The sequence below is a fragment of the Misgurnus anguillicaudatus genome, chromosome 19, assembly GCF_027580225.2.
Source record: "Misgurnus anguillicaudatus chromosome 19, ASM2758022v2, whole genome shotgun sequence".
NCBI classification, from domain to species: domain Eukaryota; kingdom Metazoa; phylum Chordata; class Actinopteri; order Cypriniformes; family Cobitidae; genus Misgurnus; species Misgurnus anguillicaudatus.
In genome coordinates this window covers 41,828,894-41,855,461 of record NC_073355.2, presented here as the reverse complement: position 1 = coordinate 41,855,461, position 26,568 = coordinate 41,828,894, and the positions used below count along the sequence as shown (strand labels likewise).

General features: G+C 40.0%; 2 long non-coding RNA genes across 2 annotated transcripts in view; one reads left to right on the top strand and one right to left on the bottom strand.

Annotated features, from left to right (window-relative positions):
* Window positions 1-26,568, top strand: part of LOC141350917 (uncharacterized) — a 152,681-nt gene that overhangs the window by 11,386 nt on the left and 114,727 nt on the right. The gene's annotated exons all lie outside the window — the stretch shown is intronic.
* On the bottom strand, window positions 265-16,521 carry LOC129434149 (uncharacterized). Its single transcript, XR_012359377.1, has 5 exons — window positions 16,319-16,521; window positions 5,095-5,159; window positions 4,978-5,011; window positions 3,759-3,821; window positions 265-3,383 (listed from the first exon to the last, which is right to left on the bottom strand). It is a non-coding gene; the product is annotated as an uncharacterized lncRNA (long non-coding RNA).

Below are 26,568 nucleotides of genomic sequence, written 5' to 3'. Positions count from 1 at the left end.
TTAAATTTGGTTTGTTTGTTTGTTCTATAATGTAAATATCATAATTACAATTGTTCTATAATTTCAAAATAAAAAACGAATGGTCTGACTTCAGGTTTGTGAAATTACAGTAAGTTAAAGAAATAGTTCACCCAAAAATGAAAGTTCTGTCATCATTTACTCTCTCTCTCATGTTGCTACCTGTTATAAATTTCTTTGTTATGATGAACACGAGAATTTTTTTTGAATGTTTGTAACCAAACGGATCATGATCCCCGTGGTGTTCATAGACTGTGGGTGTGTGGGGGGGGGGGGGCGTTATATTGATGCATGATATACATTGATGCATATTGTCTTATATATATATAATGCATACATATACAGCGGGGAAAATAAGTATTTGACACATCAGCACCTCTATCAGCAAGGGGATTTCCAAGTGGGCTATTGACACAAAATTTCTACCAGATGTAGCCATCAAGCCAAACACCGAATTCATACAAAGGAACATTTACAAGTTGATTCACAATAAATAAAGCGAAATGCCACAGGGAACAAGCATTGAACACAACTGATGGCCTATAAATGCTTCTCATTACCCAGGAGGCACACAGGAAAGACTTCATGATGGGTAAAAGCAAAGAACTTTCTCAAGATCCTCGTAATCTTATTGTTGAAAAGCATTTTGATGGGAATGGTTATAGGCGCATTTCCAGAATGCTGAATGTTCCTGTGAGCACTGTGGGGGCCATTATCCAGAAATGGTAAGAGCATCACTTCACCATAAACCGGCTACAATCAGGTCCTCCAAGTAAGATCCCTGTCCAAGGAGTGCAAAGAATAATCAGGAGAGTTCTCCATGAGCCAAGAACCACTCGGGCAGAACTTCAGGAAGACCTCGCATCAAGGTCTAAACTATAAGCAATGCACTGAACCGCCATGGCATCCATGCACGCTCACAACGCAAGACTCCATTGCTGAACAAAAAGCATGTTGAGGCTCGGTTAAAGTTTGCGAAAGAGCATTTGGAGAAGCCTGTGGATTATTGGGAGACTATAGTATGGTCAGATGAAAGCAAAATTTAACTTTTTGGCAGTCATTCTACACACCATGTTTGAAGAAGAAATGGCACTGCCCACCACCCCAAGAACACCATACAAACAGTTAAGTTTGGGGGTGGAACCATAATGGTTTGGGGCTGCTTTTCAGCAAGGGGTACTGGCAGACTTCATATTATTGAAGGCAGGATGAATAGAGAAATGTACCGGGACATTCTGGATAAAAATCTGCTGCCATCTACCAGAAAGCTAAAAATGAAAAGAGGGTGGACATTTCAGCAAGACAATGATCCCACACACAAGGCCAAGGAAACAATGAAGTGGTCAGTCAATCACCTGATACAAATCCCATAGAAAATCTATGGAGAGAACTAAAGATCAAAGTTCATAAAAGAGGCCCAATGAACCTTCAAGATTTAAAGACCATTTGTATGGAAGAATGAGCCAGAATCACTCCTGAGCAATGAAGACGACTGGTCTCTCCATACAACAACTAGAAGCTGTAATCACCAACAAAGGCTTTTCTATAAAGTATTAAATATGTGTGTTCAATACTTATTCCCTGTGTCATTTCGCTCCATTCACCATGACTCAACGTGTATACTTAAATGTTCTGATTTCTTTGTATGAATTCAACACCTGGCTTGATGGCTACATCTGGCTATATCACTTAGAAATCCCCTTACCGATAAAAATGCCGATGTGTCAAACACCCATCCTCCCCACTGTATTTTAAAAAATAAAAATTTAAACAATGATCAGATATACATTTCTTAACGAACATGCTTGTTCACAGGCGCCAGTTTCTTTTTCCGCCGGTGGGTGCTCGTCACAACGTCAAGCAATGCTTAGGTTACTTAGCAATGACAGATGCTCTGGAGCACCTACATGCTTTGAAAAAAAGGAAGTTTTGCTGTGCAAGATTGTAATTAATTTGTTTGTGACGTGCACACCATCGCGGGTCCCACTTTACCATCGTGGGTCGCACTTCACCACCGTGGTTGTGTGTGGTTATGACAACCGTCACAGCCCTAATCATGAGCCCCATTCACTTCCATAGTAGGAAAAAATAATATTATGGAAGTGAATGGGGCTTATGAACGGTTTGGTTAAAAACATTCCTCAAAATATCTTCCTTTGTGTTCATCAGAACAAAGAAATGTATACAGGTTTGTAACAAAATGAGAGTGAGTAAATTATGACAGAATTTCAGTTTTTTCCTATATTGGTTCTACACAGAAATCTCCCGGAAGTTAGGTTTGGGCCACAAAAGCGTTTATGTATGTTACTGTCGCTGAAACCGTCTATAACAGGGTTCCTCAAATCCTACCCTGGAGAACCGCTGCCCTGCAGAGTTTAGCATCAACCCTGATCAAACCCATCTACCTCAGGTATGTTTGATTAAAGAAGACACACAGTTTTTCAATATTTTACCATGTTCTTATCTCAACTTAGATCAATCAATACATACTTATCTTTTTTCAATGCATGCACTTCCAATCCTTGCACAGCGCGTCGTGAATGCGCCAGCATTAAGCCCAGCCCCATTAATTCCTTAGGATCCAAACAGGGATTAATTTAAAAGCCACCAAACACTTCCATGTTTTTTCCTATTTAAAGACTGTTACATGAGTAGTTACACGAGTAAGTGTGGTGGCACAAAATAAAACTTTTGTTTTGTTCCTAAGGAATGAATTGGGCTTGGGTAAACGCCAACACATTCACGACGCGCTGCACAAAGACCAAAAGTGCACACATCGAAAAAAAGGATTTGTATTGATTTGTCTAAGTTGAGGTGATAACATAAAAAATATTGAAAAACCTGTGGTGTCTTCCCTTAAGGTTGAAGCTAACTCTGCAGGGCACCGGCTCTCCAGGGTAAGATGGGAGGAACCATGGTCTATACAGAGATAAGACGAAAAGAAAATGCCATTAATATTTTTTTCAAGGCAGTTCCCTTCAGATGGGGCATTCATATAACAAACGTTGTGTCTACAATACAGATTGGCCTGAAATTAAACAAGAAAAATCTGTACAGTTCCGGCAAGTGAATCTGTGCATATAAAATGTTTTCATTTGTGAAACAGGTGGAGAAAGCAACAAATTGTGCCATTTTAGCTTGTATTTTCAATATCAGTATTATATCAGTTTTACATTTTTACCTGGGGCTATCTTTTAATTCGGAAACATACAGTAACTATACAAGTATATTAATATCTAGCATAAGTATACAAATATAATAAAATAAACATTACAAATACCAAAATGTCAGAGATTCTGTACCAGATGTGACAGATAAAGAAAAATTCTCCAAGCTGCCAAAAATCACCTTGATCCTTGGTGCATCTAGGGGATAAAAAAGAACACAATATAATTCACTGAAAAGTATTGTACCTTTCCTTTAAACAAGATTATTTTTTATTAACATTTTTAACCAAATTTGACACTGAAACATTCTGGCAGTGTAAACTAGTGATGCCCGCATTGAAAAATATAGGGATGTATTAATTAGTCTAAGTTGAGGTAAGAACATAGTAAAATATTGACAAACTGTGGTGTTTTCCTTTAATATAGAGATAGAATAATGATAAACATTTTTATAACATTATGTAGACCCACAAATTAGTATTTTTTGTAAAATAAAATGTGCTTCCCCTTATTTCTCTACACTATGCCTTAAAATTGATAAAGCTGGTTTTATATTTGCCAGTTAATACTTACTAGTGTTGGATTTGTCTTTCTGTTGGTGCCTATTCTTACTGTAAACAATGCTTCAATGTTGATCTAAAAGAAAAAAGAAAGAATTAATGTGTTTCATCTTTAGCAGTTATCACTGTTGGAAAATGGAATTTAAAAACATGTTTAAGCCAAAATGTATCACCTTTTCAAGACGAGCATGCTGTATAATACATTTCTGAGAAGTTACTATTATTATTATTAAAAATGGTAGAACGTACAAAATATATTTTTTATCTACCATCATCAAATGTCCCATGTTCCCCACATGTATGTGGTATAAGGAACACATGAATTAGGGTCAGCTTACACTTTAGCTTCTTCATCAAATTTTCTTTCCGATCAAATGCTCTTTTTTAACACTGAAGCACCCTGCCCTCTTGGAACATGTAGCATTATTTTATGTGGAGGTCATTTTAACTGAAACAGAAAATCACAACCGAACTGTCGAGAAGACCTTCCCTATTTTTTAAATGATCAATAGTGTTTATGGCACAGTCCAGCAAAGTCGCATTTCACAGCTTGTGAGCGCCACAGTTGTATTAAAATAAAATCACAATTAAGATATAAAGTGTTATTACAGAATAAAAACAATGATAACAGTGATATGTAAATTTTGTTGGTGTGTATGCAGCAGTGTTTCTCTTCTACTCATTACTGCTGTTTATAATGTTAAGGCCGTCTAACTGATTGTGATGTTTGATCTCCTCCAAACTGTTTTTGGCAGAGACTCCTACATATGATCCACTCTGTGCTGTCACGCTGGACCGGAGCACCCTGTATGTTTGTGCATTGTAGTGGCAGACTTCATTCACCCCAATGGAAAGCATATTTACACTGTCTGAATCATTCCTATCCCCTACTTCATGCTAAGAACTAGTAAATGTATGTCTTATCTCATGTGCGTGTGATATCATGTTCTGTGCAATTTAGGGGGCAGGACACTTCAGCATATAACTAAAGAGCATTTGACTGAACAGGAAATTTGATGAGAAGATGAAGTCTAGGATTGTGTCATAAAAATTAGAGTGACGTTGCTCATGAAGTCACAATCGTGCAGAAGCATGTAAATGCTGTTAAAAACGCTAGGCAGACACCAATTGTGAGCGCTTGCCAACGTTTTTGGCAACGTTGTTGTAGTATTTGTCAATAATTTCCAATAATATGCGAACGCAGTCTTTATATATTAGGATAAAATTAATACCTTATGTATGGCGTGGTAGGAGACTTCTCTGGAGCTTGAGGGGGAAACGCACACAAAAACAATATTAGTCATTTTATTTAATGGGATGTGGACTTTCAAAATTGAAACGTTACTCACCAGCTTGAGATAAAACACATTCTCGGTCTCATTTTGACTTAAGTCCCAGCGATCCACAGTAGATCCTAGAAAAAACAGGATTGTATAATCTTCTACAGAGCCCAGTGATCAATTTACACATTCCAAATATACATTACTATTTATGCTTCAAAATAAACGCACTAGTATCACTGATAATCATAATACGGAAAGTACGTCAGGATTTTACGGTCGCAGATTGATTTTAGAGTTTACTTAAAAACTTCGACGAAACTTCTGCTTATATATTATCAACATCAGCTACAGAGCGTGTCAAATGCTTCATATAACTACCTTGGAACAACCGCGGTCAAGCCAGCCGTGGTTTGAAAAAACACGGTCAAGCCAGCCGCGATTCAGATTTTGATGCGCGCCTACTGTGTTGTTTGCGGTGGTTTCTACACACGTAGCGTTTGGAGATTTGTTGTGCCTACTGGACCTATACGCGCTGTCGTTTGTGTTGTTTGTCGTCTCTTGCGCCTGTGGTGTCCAGGAGTGTGTCCGTCTTTGTGAATTAATGATAAGTGTTGTTGCTGTGTATTTCTGCCAACTGCTCTGGGTGTCTCTCTATCTCTCGCTCGCCCGTCCGTTCTCTCTCTCACTCGCTCTCTCTCTTTCACTCGCTCTCTCTCTCTCACTCTCTCTCTCTCTCTCTCACTCGCTCTCTCTCGCTCTCTCACTCGCTCTCTTTCTCTCTCTCTCACTCGCTCTCTCTCTCTCTCTCTCTCTCTCTCTCTCTCTCTCTCTCTCTCTCTCTCTCTCTCTCTTGTGTGGTGTTCACTACTTACTTGGATGGGTTAAATGTGACAAAATCATGTCACACTTTACCAGTTGTTTGTTAAATTGTCTGTTTTTTATTTATTTAACACTATTATTATATAAAATATTTTTCCTGTAGATCACCCATGGCACGCCTCCTCCACATTACCCCACATGTAAACTTAAATAAAAAATAATTATTTTTACTAATATATAATGAAATACCAGCAAGTATCTAACATTCCCACTTCGTTGCAAAAGGGCACATGACATGTTGTACACTATAAATACAAAAGACTACATTTACAAAGTGCACTTAAATTAAGTGTAAATTCCCTCTTCAAACAAACATAAGTGACATATTTTAATATTAGAAAAAATGAACGGGGCGTCTTATATACACAGTTCAAATGGACCAACATTACAGCAGCATTACAGAGAAATAATCAATTATTTTTGTACTTTTGATGCCTATGGAAATTGCATTTTTTACAAGTAGAAAAAATGGATGGTCATATCCTGTGGGGGGCATCCTAAACTAAATACACAGTTAAAATGGATCTATATTACTGCATGGTTTTGGAGAAACAATTGATTTACTTCTTTAAGTGAACATAGAAATGACATTTCTTACAAGTAGAAAAAATTGATGCTCATATCATGTAGGGGACGTCCCATACTACATACACAGTTCAAATTGACATTTATTACAGCATAGTTTTGGAGAAACAGTTGATTTTCTACTTTAAATGACTATAGAAATGACATTTCTTACAAGTAGAAAAAATGGACGGCCATATCCTGTAGGGGGCATCCTATTATACATACACAGTTAAAATTGACCAACATTACTGCATAGTTTTGGAGAAACAGTTGATTTTCTTCTTTAAATAGCTATAGAAATGACATTTCATACAAGTAGAAAAAATGGACGGTCATATCCTGTAGGGGACGTCCTATACTACATATACAGTAAAATGGACATAGATTGCAGCATGGTTTTGGAGAAACAGTTGATTTTCTACTTTAAATGACTATAGAAATGACATTTCTTACAAGTAGAAAAAACTGATGGTCATATCCTGTAGGGGACGTCCTATACTAAATACACAGTTAAAATGGACATAGATTGCAGCATGGTTTTGGAGAAACAGTTGATTTTCTACTTTAAATGACTATAGAAATGACATTTCCCACAACTAGAAAAAACTGACGGTCACATCCTGTAGGGGACGTCCTATACTACATACACAGTTAAAATTGACCAACATTACTGCATAGTTTTGGAGAAACAGTTGATTTTCTTCTTTAAATGACTATAGAAATGACATTTCTTACAAGTAGAAAAAACTGACAGTCATATCCAGTAGGGGACGTCCTATACTACATACACAGTTCAAATTGACCAACATTACTGCATCGTTTTGGAGAAACAGTTGATTTTCTTCTTTAAATAGCTATAGAAATGACATTTCTTACAAGTAGAAAAAACTGACGGTCATATCCTGTAAGGGGCATCCTATACTACATACACAGTTAAAATTGACCAACATTACTGCATAGTTTTGGAGAAACAGTTGATTTTCTTCTTTAAATGACTATAGAAATGACATTTCTTACAAGTAGAAAAAACTGACAGTCATATCCAGTAGGGGACGTCCTATACTACATACACAGTTAAAATTGACCAACATTACTGCATAGTTTTGGAGAAACAGTTGATTTTCTTCTTTAAATAGCTATAGAAATGACATTTCTTACAAGTAGAATAAATGGACGGTCATATCCTGTAGGGGACGTCCTATACTACATACACAGTCAAAATTGACCAACATCACTGCATATTTTTGGAGAGACAGTTGATTTTCTTCTTTGGATGACTGTGGAGATGACATTTCTTACAAGTAGAAAAAACCGACAGCCACATCCCGTAGGGGACGTCCTATACTACATACACAGTTCAAATTGACCAACATTACTGCATAGTTTTGGAGAAACAGTTGATTTTCTTCTTTAAATAGCTATAGAAATGACATTTCCCACAACTAGAAAAAACTGACGGTCACATCCTGTAGGGGACGCCCCACACCACACACACAGCCAAAATCGACCAACACCACTGCATAGTTATGGAGAAACAGTTGATTTTCTTCTTTAAATAGCTATAGAAATGACATTTCTTACAAGTAGAAAAAATGGACGGTCATATCCTGTAGGGGACGTCCTATACTAAATACACAGTTAAAATGGACATATATTACAGCATAGTTTTGGAGAAACAGTTGATTTTCTACTTTAAATGACTATAGAAATGCCATTTCTTACAAGTAGAAAAAACGGACGGTCATATCCTGTAGGGGACGTCCTATACTACATACACAGTTAAAATTGACCAACATTACTGCATAGTTTTGGAGAAACAGTTGATTTTCTTCTTTAAATAGCTATAGAAATGACATTTCTTACAAGTAGAAAAAATGGACGGTCATATCCTGTAGGGGACGTCCTATACTACATACACAGTTAAAATGGACATATATTACAGCACAGTTAAGAAACAGTTGATTTTCTACTTTAAATGACTATAGAAATTACATTTCTTACAAGTAGAAAAAATGAACGGTCATATCCTGTAGGGGACGTCCCATACTACATACACAGCTAAAATTGACCAAAATTACTGCATAGGTTTGGAGAAACAGTTGATTTTCTTCTTTAAATAGCTATAGAAATGACATTTCTTACAAGTAGAAAAAACTGACGGTCATATCCTGTAGGGGACGTCCTATACTACATACACAGTTAAAATTGACCAACATTACTGCATAGTTTTGGAGAAACAGTTGATTTTCTTCTTTAAATAGCTATAGAAATGACATTTCTTACAAGTAGAAAAAATGGACGGTCATATCCTGTAGGGGACGTCCTACACTCCATACACTGCCAAAATGGACATATATTACAGCATAGTTTTGGAGAAACCGTTGATTTTCCACTTCAAATGACTATAAAAAATGACATTTCTTACAAGTAGAAAAAAAGGACAGCCATATCCTGCAGGGGACGTCCCATACTACACACACAGCCAAAATTGACCAACACTACTGCATAGTTTTGGAGAAACAGTTGATTTTCTTCTTTAAATAGCTATAGAAATGACATTTCTTACAAGTAGAAAAAATGGACGGTCATATCCTGTAGGGGACGTCCTATACTACATACACAGTTAAAATGGACATATATTACAGCACAGTTAAGAAACAGTTGATTTTCTACTTTAAATGACTATAGAAATTACATTTCTTACAAGTAGAAAAAATGAACGGTCATATCCTGTAGGGGACGTCCCATACTACATACACAGCTAAAATTGACCAAAATTACTGCATAGGTTTGGAGAAACAGTTGATTTTCTTCTTTAAATAGCTATAGAAATGACATTTCTTACAAGTAGAAAAAATAGACGGTCATATCCTGTAGGGGGCATCCCATACTACATACACAGTTAAAATTGACATATATTACAGCATAGTTTTGGAGAAACAGTTTATTCTCTTTTTAAAATGACTATAGAAATGACATTTCTTACAAGTAGAAAACACGGACAGTCATATCCTGTAGGGGGCGTCCCATACTACATACACAGTTAAAATTGACCAAAATTACTGCATAGTTTTGAAGAAACAGTTGATTTTCTTATTTAAATAGCTATAGAAATGACAGTTATTACAAGTAGAAAAAACGCCCCCATAGTAAATAATGTTAATTTTTCCTCTTGTAAGAAATGTATTTCCATATCTATCAAAAGAAGAATAATGACTGTTTCACCCGAATTATACAGTGGTGTTGGTTCTCGTGTGGCTGGGTATGTAGTGTGGGACGCCCACTAAGGGATGTGGCCATTCATTTTTTCTACTTTTAAGGATGTAATTTCTATAGCCATTGAAATTAGAAAATTGCTTATTTCTTAGTAATTCTGTTGTAATGTTGATTCATTTTAACTGTGTGTGTGGTGTGGGACGCCCCCTACAGGATATGATTGTTCATCTTTTCTACTTGTGAAAAAATTATTTTCTGTAGCCGTTGAAATTAGAAAATTGCTTATTTCTTAGTAATGCTGCTGTAATATTTGTCCATTTTAACTCTGTATGTACTGTGAGACGCCTCCTACCGGTTATAAGTATCTATTTTTTCTACTTGTAAAAAATTAATTTCTATACCCATTTACATTAGAAAATTGCTTATTTCTAAGTAATGCTGCTGTAATTTTGGTCCATAGTAATAAGTGTGATACGCTCCCTACAGTATATGACCGTCTATTTTTTCTACTTGTAAAAAGTGTAATTTCTATAGGCATTAAAAGTAAAAAATGGCTTATTTCTCAGTTATGCTGCTGTAATATTGGTACATTTTAATTGTGTATGTAGTATGGGACGCCCCCTACAGGATATGATTGTCCATTTTTCCTACTTGTAAAAAAATCTAATTTCTATGGTAATTTAAAGAAGAAAATCAATTGTTTCTCCAAAACTATGCTGTAATATATGTCCATTTTAACTGTGTATGTAGTATGGGACGCCCTCTACAGGATATGACTGTCAATTTTTTCTAGTTGTAAGAAATGTCATTACTATAGCTATTTAAAAAAGAAAATCAACTGTTTCTCCAAAACTATGCAGTAATTTTGGCCAATTTTAGCTGTGTATGTAGTATAGGATGTCCCCTACAGGATATGACCGTCCATTTTTTCTACTTGTAGGAAATGTCATTTCTATAGTCATTTAAAGAAGAAAATCAACTGTTTCTTCAAAACTATGCTGTAATATATGTCCATTTTAACCGTGTATGTAGTTTGGGACGTCCCATACAGGATATGACCGTCCATTTTTTCTACTTGTAAGAAATGTCATTTCTATAGTGATTTTAAAAAGAGAATAAACAGTTTCTTCAAAACTATGCTGTAATACAAGTCAATTTTAACTGTGTATGTATAATAGGATGCCCCCTACAGGATATGACTGTCTACTTTTTCTACTTGTAAGAAATGTCATTTCTATGGTCATTTAAAGAAGAAAATCAACTGTTTCTTCAAAACTATGCTGTAATTTTGGTCAATTTTAACTGTGTATGTAGTATGGGACGTCCCCTACAGGATATGACCGTCGGTTTTTTCTTCTTGTAAGAAATGTCATTTCTATAGCTATTTAAAGAAGATAATCAACTGTTTCTCCAAAACTATGCTGTAATATATGTCAATTTTAACTGTGTATGTAGTATAGGACGCCCCCTGCAGGGTGTGACCGTCTATTTTTTCTACTTGTAAGAAATGTAATTTCTGTAGCTATTTGGGGAAGAGGGTCGGCTGTTTCTCCAAAACTATGCAGTGGTTTTGGTCAATTTGAACTGTGTATGTAGTATAGGACGTCCCCTGCGGGATGTGACTGTCGGTTTTTTCTACTTCTACGAAATGTAATTTCTATAGTCATTTAAAGAAGAAAATCAACTGTTTCTCCAAAGCTATGCTGTAATGTATGTCCATTTTAACTGTGTATGTGGTATAGGACGTCCCCTACGGGATTTGACCGTCCATTTTTTCTGCTTGTGGGAAATGGCATTTCTATAGTCATTTAAAGAGGAGGGTCAACTGTTTCTCCAAAACTATGCAGAAATGCTGGTCAATTTTAACTGTGTATGTAGTATAGGATGCCCCTTACAGGATATGACCGTCAGTTTTTTCTACTTGTAAGAAATGTAATTTCTATAGCTATTTAAAGAAGAAAATCAACTGTTTCTCCAAAACTATGCAGTAATGTTGGTCAATTTTTAACTGTGTATGTAGTATAGGACGTCCCCTGCAGGATGTGGCCGTCCATTTTTTCTACTTGTGGGAAATGTCATTTCTATAGTCATTTAAAGTAGAAAATCAACTGTTTCTCCAAAACTGTAATATATGTCAATTTTAACTGTGTATTTAGTATAGGACGTCCCCTACAGGATATGACCGTCCATTTTTTCTACTTGTAAGAAATGTCATTTCTATAGTCATTTAAAGAAGAAAATCAACAGTTTCTCCAAAACTATGCAGTAATGTTGGTCAATTTGAACTGTGTATGTATAATAGGATGTCCCCTACAGGATATGACCGTCCGTTTTTTCTACTTGTAAGAAATGTCATTTCTATAGTCATTTAAAGAAGAAAATCAACTGTTTCTCCAAAACTATGCAGTAATTTTGGTCAATTTTAACTGTGTATGTAGTATAGGACGTCCCCTACAGAATATGACTGTCCGTTTTTTCTACTTCTAAGAAATGTAATTTCTATAGTCATTTAAAGAAGAAAATCAACTGTTTCTCCAAAACTATGCTGTAATATATGTCCATTTTAACTGTGTATGTAGTATGGGACGTCCCCTACAGGATATGACCGTCCATTTTTTCTACTTGTAAGAAATGTCATTTCTATAGTCATTTAAAGAAGAAAATCAACAGTTTCTCCAAAACTATGCAGTAATGTTGGTCAATTTTAACTGTGTATGTAGTATAGTATGCCCCTTACAGGATATGACCATCCGTTTTTTCTACTTGTAAGAAATGTCATTTCTATAGCTATTTAAAGAAGAAAATCAACTGTTTCTCCAAAACTTTGCAGTAATTTTGGTCAATTTTAACTGTGTATGTAGTATAGGATGCCCCCTACAGGATATGACCGTCCGTTTTTTCTACTTGTAAGAAATGTCATTTCTATAGTCATTTAAAGAAGAAAATCAACTGTTTCTCCAAAACTATGCAGTAATGTTGGTCGATTTGAACTGTGTGTGTGGTGTAGGACGTCCCCTGCGGGATGTGACCGTCCGTTTTTTCTGCTTGTAAGAAATGTAATTTCTATAGCTATTTAAAGAAGAAAATCAACTGTTTCTCCAAAACTATGCAGTAATGTTGGTCAATTTTAACTGTGTATGTAGTATAGGACGTCCCCTACAGGACGTGGCCGTCCATTTTTTCTACTTGTAAGAAATGTCATTTCTATAGTCATTTAAAGTAGAAAATCAACTGTTTCTCCAAAACTATGCAGTAATGTTGGTCAATTTTAACTGTGTATGTAGTATAGGACGTCCCCTGCAGGATGTGGCCGTCCGTTTTTTCTACTTGTAAGAAATGTCATTTCTATAGTCATTTAAAGAAGAAAATCAACTGTTTCTCCAAAACTATGCAGTAATGTTGGTCAATTTTAACTGTGTATGTAGTATAGGACGTCCCCTACAGGATATGACCGTCCATTTTTTCTACTTGTAAGAAATGTCATTTCTATAGTCATTTAAAGAAGAAAATCAACTGTTTCTCCAAAACTATGCAGTAATGTTGTTCAATTTTAACTGTGTATGTAGTATAGGACGTCCCCTACAGGACGTGGCCGTCCATTTTTTCTACTTGTAAGAAATGTCATTTCTATAGTCATTTAAAGTAGAAAATCAACTGTTTCTCCAAAACTATGCAGTAATGTTGGTCAATTTTAACTGTGTATGTAGTATAGGACGTCCCCTACAGGACGTGGCCGTCCATTTTTTCTACTTGTAAGAAATGTCATTTCTATAGTCATTTAAAGTAGAAAATCAACTGTTTCTCCAAAACTATGCAGTAATGTTGGTCAATTTTAACTGTGTATGTAGTATAGGACGTCCCCTGCAGGGTGTGGCCGTCCGTTTTTTCTACTTGTGGGAGGTGTCATTTCTATAGTCGTTTGAAGAGGAGGATCAACTGTTTCTCCGGGACTGTGCGGTAGTGTTGGTCAGTTTTGGCTGTGTGTGTGGTGTGGGACGTCCCCTACAGGATGTGACCGTCCATTTTTTCTACTTGTAAGAAATGTCATTTCTATAGTCATTTAAAGAAGAAAATCAACTGTTTCTCCAAAACTATGCAGTAATGTTGTTCAATTTTAACTGTGTATGTAGTATAGGACGTCCCCTACAGGACGTGGCCGTCCATTTTTTCTACTTGTAAGAAATGTCATTTCTATAGTCATTTAAAGTAGAAAATCAACTGTTTCTCCAAAACTATGCAGTAATGTTGGTCAATTTTAACTGTGTATGTAGTATAGGACGTCCCCTGCGGGATGTGACCGTCCATTTTTTCTACTTGTAAGAAATGTCATTTCTATAGCTATTTAAAGAAGAAAATCAACTGTTTCTCCAAAACTATGCAGTAATGTTGGTCAATTTTAACTGTGTATTTAGTATAGGACGTCCCCTACAGGATATGACCGTCCATTTTTTCTACTTGTAAGAAATGTCATTTCTATAGTCATTTAAAGAAGAAAATCAACTGTTTCTCCAAAACTATGCAGTAATGTTGTTCAATTTTAACTGTGTATGTATAATAGGATGCCCCCTAAAGGATATGACGGTCCGTTTGTTCTACTTGTAAGAAATGTCATTTCTATAGCTATTTAAAGAAGAATATCAACTGTTTCTCCAAAACTATGCAGTAATTTTGGTGAATTTTAACTGTATGTAGTATAGGATGTCCCCTACAGGATATGGCCGTCCATTTATTCTACTTGTAAGAAATGTCATTTCTATAGATATTTAAAGAAGAAAATCAACTGTTTCTCCAAAACTATGCAGTAATGTTGGTGAATTTTAACTGTATGTAGTATAGTATGCCCCCTACAGGATATGACCGTCCATTTTTTCTATAAGAAATGTAATTTCTATAGTCATTTAAAGAAGAAAATCAACTGTTTCTCCAAAACTATGCTGTAATATATGTCCATTTTAACTTTGTATGTAGTATAGTATGCCCCTTACAGGATATGACCATCCATTTTTTCTACTTGTAGGAAATGTAATTTCTATAGTCATTTAAAGAAGAAAATCAACTGTTTCTCCAAAACTATGCAGTAATGTTGGTCAATTTTAACTGTGTATGTAGTATAGGACGTCCCCTACAGGATATGACCGTCCATTTTTTCTACTTGTAAGAAATGTAATTTCTAAAGCATTAAAATATGCTTATTTCTCGGTTATGCTGCATATATAACAACACCCTTGACAAATACTGTTAAAAAGCTCCATTACTGTAATCATAATTTAAGTTCGGTGAATATTTTACTGTAACTATTGCAAGTAATAGTAAGTGTTCAATATTACTGTAAGCAGCACTTGTATTTTGTAAAAAGTCAGCAATTCAACTGCAAATTTTGCCAATTTGCATCATCTCTGATGTCCTGCTCTTTATCATACTCTTCATCTGCCTCTCAGACTGTTTCCAATCCACACAATTGGTAAAAAAAATACCATTAGAAAAAAGTGTGTACAATGTTGAGTTGTTGTGTTTACCCGATGTTAACTTTGTTGTAGTAGTGTTCAACTTTTGCCTACCTGTGTTTAGCAAGTGCATTGCAGTGTAAAATGTGTGTTTTAGTGAAAAGTTTGTGTTTAGAGTTTTGCAAAAAGAGTGCATGATTTGACTAATGGTTAGCAATTCAGAGAAACAGTAAGATATGTCACTTATGTTTGTTTTAGCAGAGGGAATTTACACTTTGTAAATGTACTCTTTGCGTTGATAAATTTGTCTTTAAATCTTAAAATAATCTTATTAACATGTACTCAACTGTGCAATTTGTTAAATACTTTTAATTGGTATATTTGTAGTGTACAACATGTACACTTTGGCACAAGGTAGGAATGTTGAATAACAAAGTTGCTGGTATTTCATTATATTTTAGTAAATTAAGAATAATTATTTTACAAGTTTAAATGTAGGGTAATATAAAGGAGACGTACCATAGGTGATCTACAGGAAAAATGTTTTATTAAATAATGGTATTAAAAAACAAACAAATTAAGTAGTGAAACATGATTTTGTGACATTTGACCCAGTAAGGAAAGTGAACACATAGATACATTACACACACACACACACGCACACACACACACACACAGACACACGCACACAGAGAGAGAGAGAGGGGGGGGGGGGGAGCGACGCGCACAGAGAGAGGGAGAGAAAGAGCGAGCGAGCGAGACGCCCGGAGCAGTGTATGACGACACCTTCAAACGAAATTACCGTAAACAACACAGTAGGCGCGCATCAGAATCTGAATCGCGGCTGGCTTGACCGTGTTTTTTCAAACCACGGCTGGCTTGACCGCGGTTTGGAACAACATGTATAACTGCGAAACATTTAGCTTGTTAACCAAAGGTTTTATTAGCGTAGTTACAAGAAAACAAAACACGACAAGAAGCCTTAACGTTACTATAAACGTCTCATCAATTTCAGACATCACGTTATGTGAGCTTGACCTAATAACGACTAACAACACACATTACATTAGCGGTTCTTACATTGATATTTGCAAATATCGTTCTCGGGCTAATCGCGGTTAGCATCTTACTTGAACACTTTCTTTATGCGTCATTAGAAAAATGGTAAAGTAAAAGGTATTTACCTGCTGCAGTTTTCCATATGTCCGGTACCCGTTGGTAAAAGTCTTTGTCCATATTATGTTTTCTAACTTAAGTTCAACCGAATAAAAAAATACCCGATAGAGGTAACCAATTATAGTAAAAATCAGTAGTGGACCAACCGATGTACTGCTGCAGTTCTGCAGAGTGAACTCCTCCCTCCAGCAGCATCAGCAAATACTACCGGCTGCAGGAGTTTGAAATGTTGAAAAGTGCGCGCTGAATTGTCATAGGCCAGAGATCTGGATGACATTCAAAACAACCAATCAGGGCTAATAACAACAAGGCGAGACACCCAATAGCGTAATAATAGTGCAACCATCGCAATAGTTATTTTTAAAGTATTATGTGACTACAAAAAACCGTGCGTGCGTGTGTATATATATTGTTAAGAAGGCAATGCACCCATGGTATATTTTAAAAGTCCTAAATGTCTTTTTTGTATGCAAGAGGTGGGAGATGTTGAAGTTACAAATGACATGTCTAAGTAGACATATGGCCAATACATACACACTCTGCTTACATCAGTAACTGAAAGAATTGCTAACGAACAAATCACTGCTGTCTACTGTCCATAAATGAAAGTTGAATAAAAATTAATGTGGCTTTGGACAGAGGCTGAACTGTAAACATGTTAGGCCTATGTGAGAGGAACATGCACCATGCACAAACACTACAGTAAAACTCTCACTTCTTTCCCTACTGTACAGATGCACACACCCCCTCATGAAAATTAACATTTTTTGTTGTTGTAAAAGTGTAGTATTCTCTTTTTTTGGTATATTGATTACTATTAGCAAAACTACACTAACCATGGTTTAACTACAGTAACCATGGTTGAGTTTTGTAAAGGCACACACATGCGAGATATCCCTCACTATAGACATAGTGACTTAAACACTGTACTGTACCCAGTCAACATGTGAGATCACGCGATAATCACAGTAAAATCACATCATTTTCATACTGTGACATTCTCATCTTGTGAGTTATGTGCAAGCTCTTTGTGAATTCAAAATGTTGAGTTCAGTGCACAATGAGTGTGCCATGACCTCATGTGGCAGGGTAGTTAGATCCTCCCTGTAGTGACGTCATGTCATTGGTAGCCTATCGTCCCGCAGAGGAGGTGTGTATAAATGGCTGTTTGGTGCGGGCCGGATGTGCGTCATTTGTTCTGTGCCTGCGCTCTTCCCGTTTACCGGCATTCAACAGAGGTCTGTGGTTAACACACAGCTGTGTGTCTATTCTAGCACCGCTTGTGTCATTGTGGGGGCTCTGTGTACGCTGTAGAGCCTACTGTAAACAACCGTTACGCGCGGTCTGGCTCGTTACACTGCCTAGTTCCAGCATTCCCGTGTGTTTACCGTTTGAGTTGGGACATCTAATATATGCTGTTTGGCATCTCCTTCATCTCTATCCCGTGGATACTGACGTCAGCTCTGCTTTTTGGTGTGGCAAGCGGCTGCGTTATTTGGGCTAAGACTGTGCGTGCTGCATTCCCCTACTACATATAGAAGCACGCTGCTGTTTTGTTCCTGCTGGATTTGCTTTCGTTTCTTTTTCTTTATATTTTTGCTGTGTTTTCATTTTGTCCTGGGTGATTAAGCGCGGCCCGATTTTGGAGTTGTTGGTTAAAACCTGCTCCTACTGTGACTGTATTTAAAGATCTTTCCCTCGTACGTTGGGAAATAACGAGTTCGAGGGCCGCGCTCATTCAGATTATCTATTTCTTTATTTTCCCTTTGTGGTGTTTCTCATTTTGGACTGATTCAGAATGCTGAGATTTTCTCTTGGACATTGTTGTCTTTAAATTTCTTTTCCTTTTCCTTTTGTGTTATTATCTAGCTGTTTAAGCTAGAATTTATTTCTTTTCTTTATGTTGGAAGGGTTTCTTTTGCTCCCCTGCATTTAATAAGTTTTCATTGATTAATTTCTATTGATTTGATTTATTTTGTTTTGTATCACAATTACAGGAGCTGTGTGTCTGACGGCAGTGAGGCTTTCCTTCACCGTGTGCCGTGTTATGCTGTGTGAGCACCACTGATAAAATCACGGGTATTGGAGTGAGTGTGTGTGTGTGTGTGTGTGTGTGTGCACTTAGTGTGATTCTCCTCTTTTGCTCCCTCTCTTAGCCCATCTGATGCCAATAGGCTACAGCTCTGAATTAACTGTGAATCCTTATTGTGGATTGTGATTTCCAGCTTTAGTAATTGGCTGGGTGACTACTTTTATTTCTGCATTTTAAACTTTTGTACAAATAAACAAATTCTATTTTGCTACCCACGTCTCTTGCTCACTTTGTTCAGTAGAATGAACCTGTGTTCCTTATAACATTTTTCAGTGAACTGTGATTCCCTGGTATAGTCCCAGGGTGGCGTAGTCTATTGTATCTCTTTTGAGTGTTGAATATTGCTGTAAAAAGACCACTTTGCCACATTTTGGCGTAGTCGGCAGGATTCTCACTAAATTGAGCAGAGACGTGGGTGAATATTACTTTACCAGCTGGTATTGCCATTATTTGCTTTTCTTTTTATTTCACAGGAACAAGACAGCAGCGTAGACTCTTTGAAGGGTCTCTTTGGCCATCTCCCCTGATTGTGTTTCAGGTCCAAATTTTCTTTCTGCCCCGCCTTGCTTGGTGGTAAGTGTTTTACTAAAAGTTAGCTATGGCAGAAGAATTACAAGAACTTCAGGATCTTGTGGCCCAATTAAGAGCCGATAATGAAAGACTTAGACAAGAACAGACTCAAATTGTTATTCCAGGTCCCAGTACAGCTCCAATTTCTACCACCTTACCCTCTGGTGCACAGCAATCTGCTGGTGCAAGTGCCCCATCTACTGAGCGATTTGTGTTTGTTCCCCGAGATAGGAAGTGCCCAAAATTTAGCGGGAGACCCGGTATTACCATAAGTGAATGGGTAGAGGAGGCCCAAGCCTGTATGCGGGTTCGCCATTTGTCTAGAGCTGATCAAGCATTCTTTCTTTTTGATCATTTAGAGGGAGAAGCTCGGGATGAGATCAGGTATCGGTCTGAGACAGAGAGGGGGGATCCAGATAAGATAATTCGGGCCTTAAAGGAATTGTATGGGTGTTCTTTGTCATATGTAGCATTGCAACAGGCATTTTTCTCCAGGAGGCAGCAGGAAGGAGAAACACTTTTAGAGTTCTCTATTGCATTGATGGGCCTCTTGGAGGGTGTAAAACAGCAGTCGCCGCATGCCATACCAAATGCAGAAGCTTTATTGCGTGACCAGTTTGTCGAGCATGTGCTCGATATTGGTCTTCGTCGGGAACTAAAACAATTAGTCCGCCGTGACCCTACCTCTTCCCGCTTAGATGTTCGTAGCGAGGCAATGCGCTGGGAGCGGGAGGGAATGCCTGGGGGTGCGAGAGGGCGAAGTCAGTCTGTACCAGTGGCCTATGGGGTCCAGTATGCCATACAGGGCGAGTCGCAGGCAGTTCGTTTGAGCTCCCCTCCCAAGTCGGAGCTAGCAGAATTACGGGAAATGTTGAAGGCACAACAAGAACAGTTAAACCAACTTACCCAAGGTTTCGCTCGCTTGCAGGTCCCTAATTCATATAGCCGGTCCCCACGTCACAGTAATATAGTATGTCGGAGGTGCCAACGTTCTGGCCATTTTGCCCGAGAGTGTGATGGAGAACGTGTTCTCCCTCGCGCTCCAGCAGTGGGTACATCTTCGACTGGGGCTAGGCAGTTTCGATCTTCACAGCCGTCGGAAAACTAATCCCCACCGGGCTGCGGAGTCACAGCGCGGATGGGGAGTCATTTGGCTCAAATGTTGTAAACCGTCTAAATTCTGTCTCTCGTTTGGTGTCCTCCTGCCCTCATCTTAATGTGCTCATCGGTGGTGTTCAAGTGCCATGTTTAGTGGATACCGGTTCCATGGTGTCCACAATCACCGAGAGTTGCTTTCACCAGTATTTTGAACCATGGGGGCAGGAGCGTCTTAGGTCTTGTCAATGGTTGCAACTTACCGCGGCGAATGGTCTTGCAATTCCTTATATCGGGTATATGGAGCTCGATGTAGAACTTTGTGGTAAAGTAGTACCGGAGTGTGGAGTGCTGGTTGTCCGAGATCCTCCTGGTGGTGCCGGTGGACATGTCCCGGGTGTTTTGGGGATGAATGTCCTTGGCCGGTGCTACCAGGAACTTTTTGGACAACACGGTACATCCCTTTTTGACTTACCGGCGGTGTCACAGGCCCCTAGCTCCGTCACAAAGGCATTACAACATTGTAGTAAGGTTAGTGTCCAGACCTCTGTTGATCGTGTTGGGGGGGTTAGGGTGCGGGGGCAGGGTGTGTGTCACATTCCAGGTGGTACCATGAAGTTGGTAGCGGCAACCTGCTCAGAACATTATGCTTCCGGTCCCGTGCTGTTTGAGCCTCCAGATGCAGGCTTACCTGCTGGTTTGTTGGCCTCCCCCGCACTGGTTCAAGTGACCCGGGGCACGGTGTATATCCCGGTTGTGAACGTGGGTACCACTGAGGTGATTCTTTACCCCAGGACGTCTTTAGGCACATTGAGTGGTGTCTTTGTCATTAGTTTGCCAGAAGGTATTACTGAAGTAAGGTCCTTAACTGCTACTGTAGGCTCCCATAGTTCCTTGGTCCCCTCTACTGTGGAGGACCAGATTGATGCCATAGATTTGTCAGTTTTGGCAGGGGAAGAGCAAAGCCGGGTCCGGGCCTTGCTTCACAAGTACAAATTTGTGTTTTCAGCCCATGAGGGTGATCTGGGGTGCACTAACCTCTTGTCCCATGATATTCCGCTTCTGGACGATACCCCTGTCAGGCAACGGTACAGGCGTATACCACCTTCAGAATATGAGGTAGTAAAGTCCCACATTAATCAACTTCTTGAGGCACAGGTTATCAGGGAAAGCTGCAGCCCCTATGCGTCTCCCATTGTTTTAGTTAAGAAAAAGGACGGTAGTCTACGAATGTGCGTAGACTATCGTCAACTTAATTCTAAAACTAGGAAGGATGCCTTCCCTTTGCCCCGTATTGAGGAGTCCCTTGATGCCCTGACCGGTGCCCGCTGGTTCTCCACTATGGATTTAGCCAGCGGGTACAATCAGGTGCCTGTCACTGAAGCTGACCGGCCTAAGACTGCTTTCTGTACCCCATTTGGCCTATTCGAGTGGAATAGGATGCCATTTGGTCTCTGTAACGCTCCCAGCACCTTCCAACGTCTGATGGAGAGGTTGTTTGGTGACCAACAATGCCAATCTTTGCTCTTGTATCTAGATGACATTGTGGTGTTCTCTTCCTCGGTGGCTCAACATCTGGAGCGTCTGGAAGTGGTCTTGGGTCGGTTAGGGGCTGAAGGACTAAAAGCCAAGTTAGGAAAGTGTGCATTCTTTCAACGTGAGGTAAAGTATTTAGGGCATGTGGTGTCGTCTCAAGGTGTCTCCACAGACCCAAGTAAAATCGAGGTGGTAGCTCAGTGGCGCACTCCTACAAGTCTGTCCGAGTTGCGTTCTTTCCTGGGTTTTGCCAGTTATTACCGCCGTTTTGTGGAGGGGTTTGCCAAGTTGGCGGCCCCTCTGCATAAACTGGTGGCCGAACTGGCAGGTGGCAAGACAAAGAAACGTAGAGAGGTGTGCTTAAATGGTGCCTGGGATGAGATTTGTCAGGATAGTTTTGAAGCCTTAAAGAGGAAACTCACCTCTGCCCCTGTGCTTGCCTACGCAGATTTTACTTTGCCATTTATTCTGGAGGTTGATGCTAGTTTCAGTGGTCTGGGGGCAGTTCTTTCCCAAGAACAGGGAGGAACTGTGCGGCCAATTGCGTATGCCAGCCGCAGTCTTAGGCCCACTGAGCGCAATATGAACAACTATAGCTCTATGAAATTAGAGTTTGTGGCGCTCAAGTGGGCCATGGCCGAAAAGTTCCGGGAATATCTGTTGGGGCACAAATGTGTTGTCTTCACCGACAACAATCCCCTTAGCCATCTAGCATCGGCAAAGCTTGGGGCAACTGAACAGCGTTGGGCAGCACAACTTGCAGCTTTTGACTTTGAGGTGAGGTATCGATCAGGCAGATGTAATAGAAATGCAGATGCTCTGTCGAGGCAGCACCCACCTGACTCTAGTATGTTAGGGGACTTGCTTCCAGGCACTGCAGTTCCTCATGCTGTACAGCAGGGGACGGGTACACGGGTAGCGGTTCAAGCCACTCAAGCAGTGATCACGGCCCTGCCCAGTTATACCGCTGCAGATTTGAGCTCTTTGCAACAGGCGGACCCCGTGATTAATGAAATTTTGCCCTTTTGGAAACGAAAGGTGTTCCCTAGAGCAGAAGAATGCAGACGATTGTCTAGGCTGGTGTTGATCCTGCTCCGTCAGTGGGATTGGTTCGTGGAGAGAGAGGGCGTATTGTATCGACGAGTGTTCCGCTCTGATGGAGGTGAGGAACGTTTTCAATTGGTTTTACCCACTACCTTAAAGTCTGAGGTTTTGAGGCAGCTTCATCAGGAGCATGGGCACCAGGGGAATGAGCGTACCACTGAGTTGGTACAGCAGCGGTGCTATTGGCCTGGAATGTCCTCAGAGGTGGCACGATGGTGCCAGGAGTGTGAAAGGTGCCAAGTCGCTAAGCATGGGGGCCCCACGGCCCGTAGTTTTATGGGCCATTTGATGGCTTCAAGACCTAACGAGATTGTGGCCATCGACTTTACTGTGCTTGAACCCTCTCGTTCAGGAATTGAAAATGTCATTGTGATGACTGATGTTTTCACGAAGTACACCATGGCTGTCCCCACACGGGACCAACGGGCAGAGACTGTGGCCCAGGTCCTGGTGGCCGAGTGGTTTTACAAGTTTGGGGTCCCTGGTCGGATTCATTCCGATCAGGGCCGTAACTTTGAATCCTCTCTCATCCAGCAACTCTGTCAGTTGTACAAGGTCGAGAAGTCTCGCACTACTCCTTACCATCCGGCCGGTAACGGTCAGTGCGAGCGCTTCAATAGGACGTTGCATAATCTCCTCCGCACATTGCCTGTTTCTCGGAAGAGGGACTGGGTGTCTTGCCTTCCGCAAGTACTTTTCTGCTACAATACCACCCCGCATCAGACCACTGGTGAGTCCCCATATTTTCTGATGTTTGGGCAAGAACCACGGCTCCCAGTTGACTTTTTGCTGGGCAGAGTCCAGGAGGTAGGGGTAGGTAATGTTCATGAGTGGGTGGTGGAACACCAAACTAGGCTCCATGTGGCCTTTGAAGGGGCACGTGATCGGCTAAGGGTGGCAGCAGAGAGACGTAAAACACATCATGATCAGAATGTGCGGTGTGTGTCACTTGAGGAGGGCCAGTTGGTTTACCTCCGTGAGTGTGGCATGAGAGGTCGCCATAAGATCCAAGACTTGTGGAGCCCAGTTGTGTATAAAGTAGTGAAGGCACCTGTTGAAGGGGGTTCAGTATATACAATTGCACCGGTTGATGAGTTGGGTAAGGTAAGGCATGTTCATCGCTCTTTGTTGAAGGCTAAGATTTTAGGGGACCGTCCAGTTTCGAGCCCTCAGGATAGGCCTTTGGTGGAGGGGGCGCTGCCTTTAGAGGATGAGCCAGACGAGGGCGATTTGCTACTGTTCGTCCCTGAAACCCCCCAGGCTCAGAGTCCGGCTGTTAGTGATTTAGTCCCTGCAGCTGTTCAAGCTCCCTTGGACATCTTGGACCCTTGCCCCCCTGTGACAGTACCTGGGATACCAGTACCCCAAGGACAGCACTGTTCTGGAGAGATGGGTCTCCCTTCGGGACTTGTTACTGTGTCTGCAGGCCAACCAGGTACTGAGGTAATGGCTTTGCGGAGGTCAACGAGGCCCAGAGCAGGCCAACACTCGAATGTCCATCACCTGCCACGGTCAGTGGAAGTGCCTGGTGAGGCTGTGCCCCTAGGTGGGTCCTTTTCTAGTGGGATTTCTGCCATTTTCAGGCCTTGGAACTGATAAGGGGAATTGTGGGGTTGCCGTATTCTATCGTCGGGGCGACGATACAAAAAGTAGGGGTAGATTGTGGCAGGGTAGTTAGATCCTCCCTGTAGTGACGTCATGTCATTGGTAGCCGATCGTCCCGCAGAGGAGGTGTGTATAAATGGCTGTTTGGTGCGGGCCGGATGTGCGTCATTTGTTCTGTGCCTGCGCTCTTCCCGTTTACCGGCATTCAACAGAGGTCTGTGGTTAACACACAGCTGTGTGTCTATTCTAGCACCGCTTGTGTCATTGTGGGGGCTCTGTGTACGCTGTAAGGCCTACTGTAAACAACCGTTACGCGCGGTCTGGCTCGTTACACTGCCTAGTTCCAGCATTCCCGTGTGTTTACCGTTTGAGTTGGGACATCTAATATATGCTGTTTGGCATCTCCTTCATCTCTATCCCGTGGATACTGACGTCAGCTCTGCTTTTTGGTGTGGCAAGCGGCTGCGTTATTTGGGCTAAGACTGTGCGTGCTGCATTCCCCTACTACCTATAGAAGCACGCTGCTGTTTTGTTCCTGCTGGATTTGCTTTCGTTTCTTTTTCTTTATATTTTTGCTGCGTTTTCATTTTGTCCTGGGTGATTTAGCGCGGCCCGATTTCGGAGTTGTTGGTTAAAACCTGCTCCTACTGTGACTGTATTTAAAGATCTTTTCCTCGTACGTTGGGAAATAACGAGTTCGAGGGCCGCGCTCATTCAGATTATCTATTTCTTTATTTTCCCTTTGTGGTGTTTCTCATTTTGGACTGATTCAGAATGCTGAGATTTTCTCTTGGACATTGTTGTCTTTAAATTTCTTTTCCTTTTCCTTTTGTGTTATTATCTAGCTGTTTAAGCTAGAATTTATTTCTTTTCTTTATGTTGGAAGGGTTTCTTTTGCTCCCCTGCATTTAATAAGTTTTCATTGATTAATTTCTATTGATTTGATTTATTTTGTTTTGTATCACAATTACAGGAGCTGTGTGTCCGACGGCAGTGAGGCTTTCCTTCACCGTGTGCTGTGTTATGCTGTGTGAGCACCACTGATAAAATCACGGGTATTGGAGTGAGTGTGTGTGTGTGTGTGTGCGTGTGTGCACTTAGTGTGATTCTCCTCTTTTGCTCCCTCTCTTAGCCCATCTGATGCCAATAGGCTACAGCTCTGAATTAACTGTGAATCCTTATTGTGGATTGTGATTTCCAGCTTTAGTAATTGGCTGGGTGACTACTTTTATTTCTGCATTTTAAACTTTTGTACAAATAAACAAATTCTATTTTGCTACCCACGTCTCTTGCTCACTTTGTTCAGTAGAATGAACCTGTGTTCCTTATAACATTTTTAAGTGAACTGTGATTCCCTGGTATAGTCCCAGGGTGGCGTAGTCTATTGTATCTCTTTTGAGTGTTGAATATTGCTGTAAAAAGACCACTTTGCCACACTCACATTGACCATAGTATGGCAACAGCAAGTGTGTCGTAATATGATTTGAGCGGACACTGAGTGTGCTGTGACCTCACCTCAGGGCCATAGTATGAGCGCACAGTGAGTGTGCAGTAACCTCAAATTGTGACAATAGCCTGAGTGACCTCACATTGTTGCACTCACAGTACACTGACCTCTCTTCCGAGGTGCATAAATTCAAAATATGTATTCGGAGTGTTATGTGTGTTGCTTGTCATTTCAAAATATGTGTACATTGCATCATGTGAACCATGTGCATCACGTGTCTTGACAAAATACATGCCTGCTGCACACGCATCAAAAGTTTTTATGATACAAGAGAAACTCACGTTCACAAAATACTCACAAGATACTAACTTAACAGTAAACTCTGATTACACATGAGATTAAGTGAGTATCTGACAAATGCGAGTGTCTTTTATTATAAACCCCTTCAAAGCATCTGCAGCAGGCTTGTATTTTGACATCCCGCGTGATGCACACAAGTTTACATGACGCGCCAAACACATATTTTGAAATGACGAGCCACACACATGACGGCTGCATACATGTGACAAACTTTGCATTTTGCGCCCTCAAAAAAAGAAGTCACTGGCCGCAACTACTATGTTATGTTCACAATGTGAGATCATGACACACTCACTGTGAGCAGGCACAATTTACAAAGTACCATCAAGATGTTGCTCAGAGAGCTAATATGCTAGCATTTGCTATTTGAAAAATCATACAGTGAACCCTTAACAAGTCATGAACACACACATGCACAGAGCAAGTATCACTGCATCACCCAAACACTG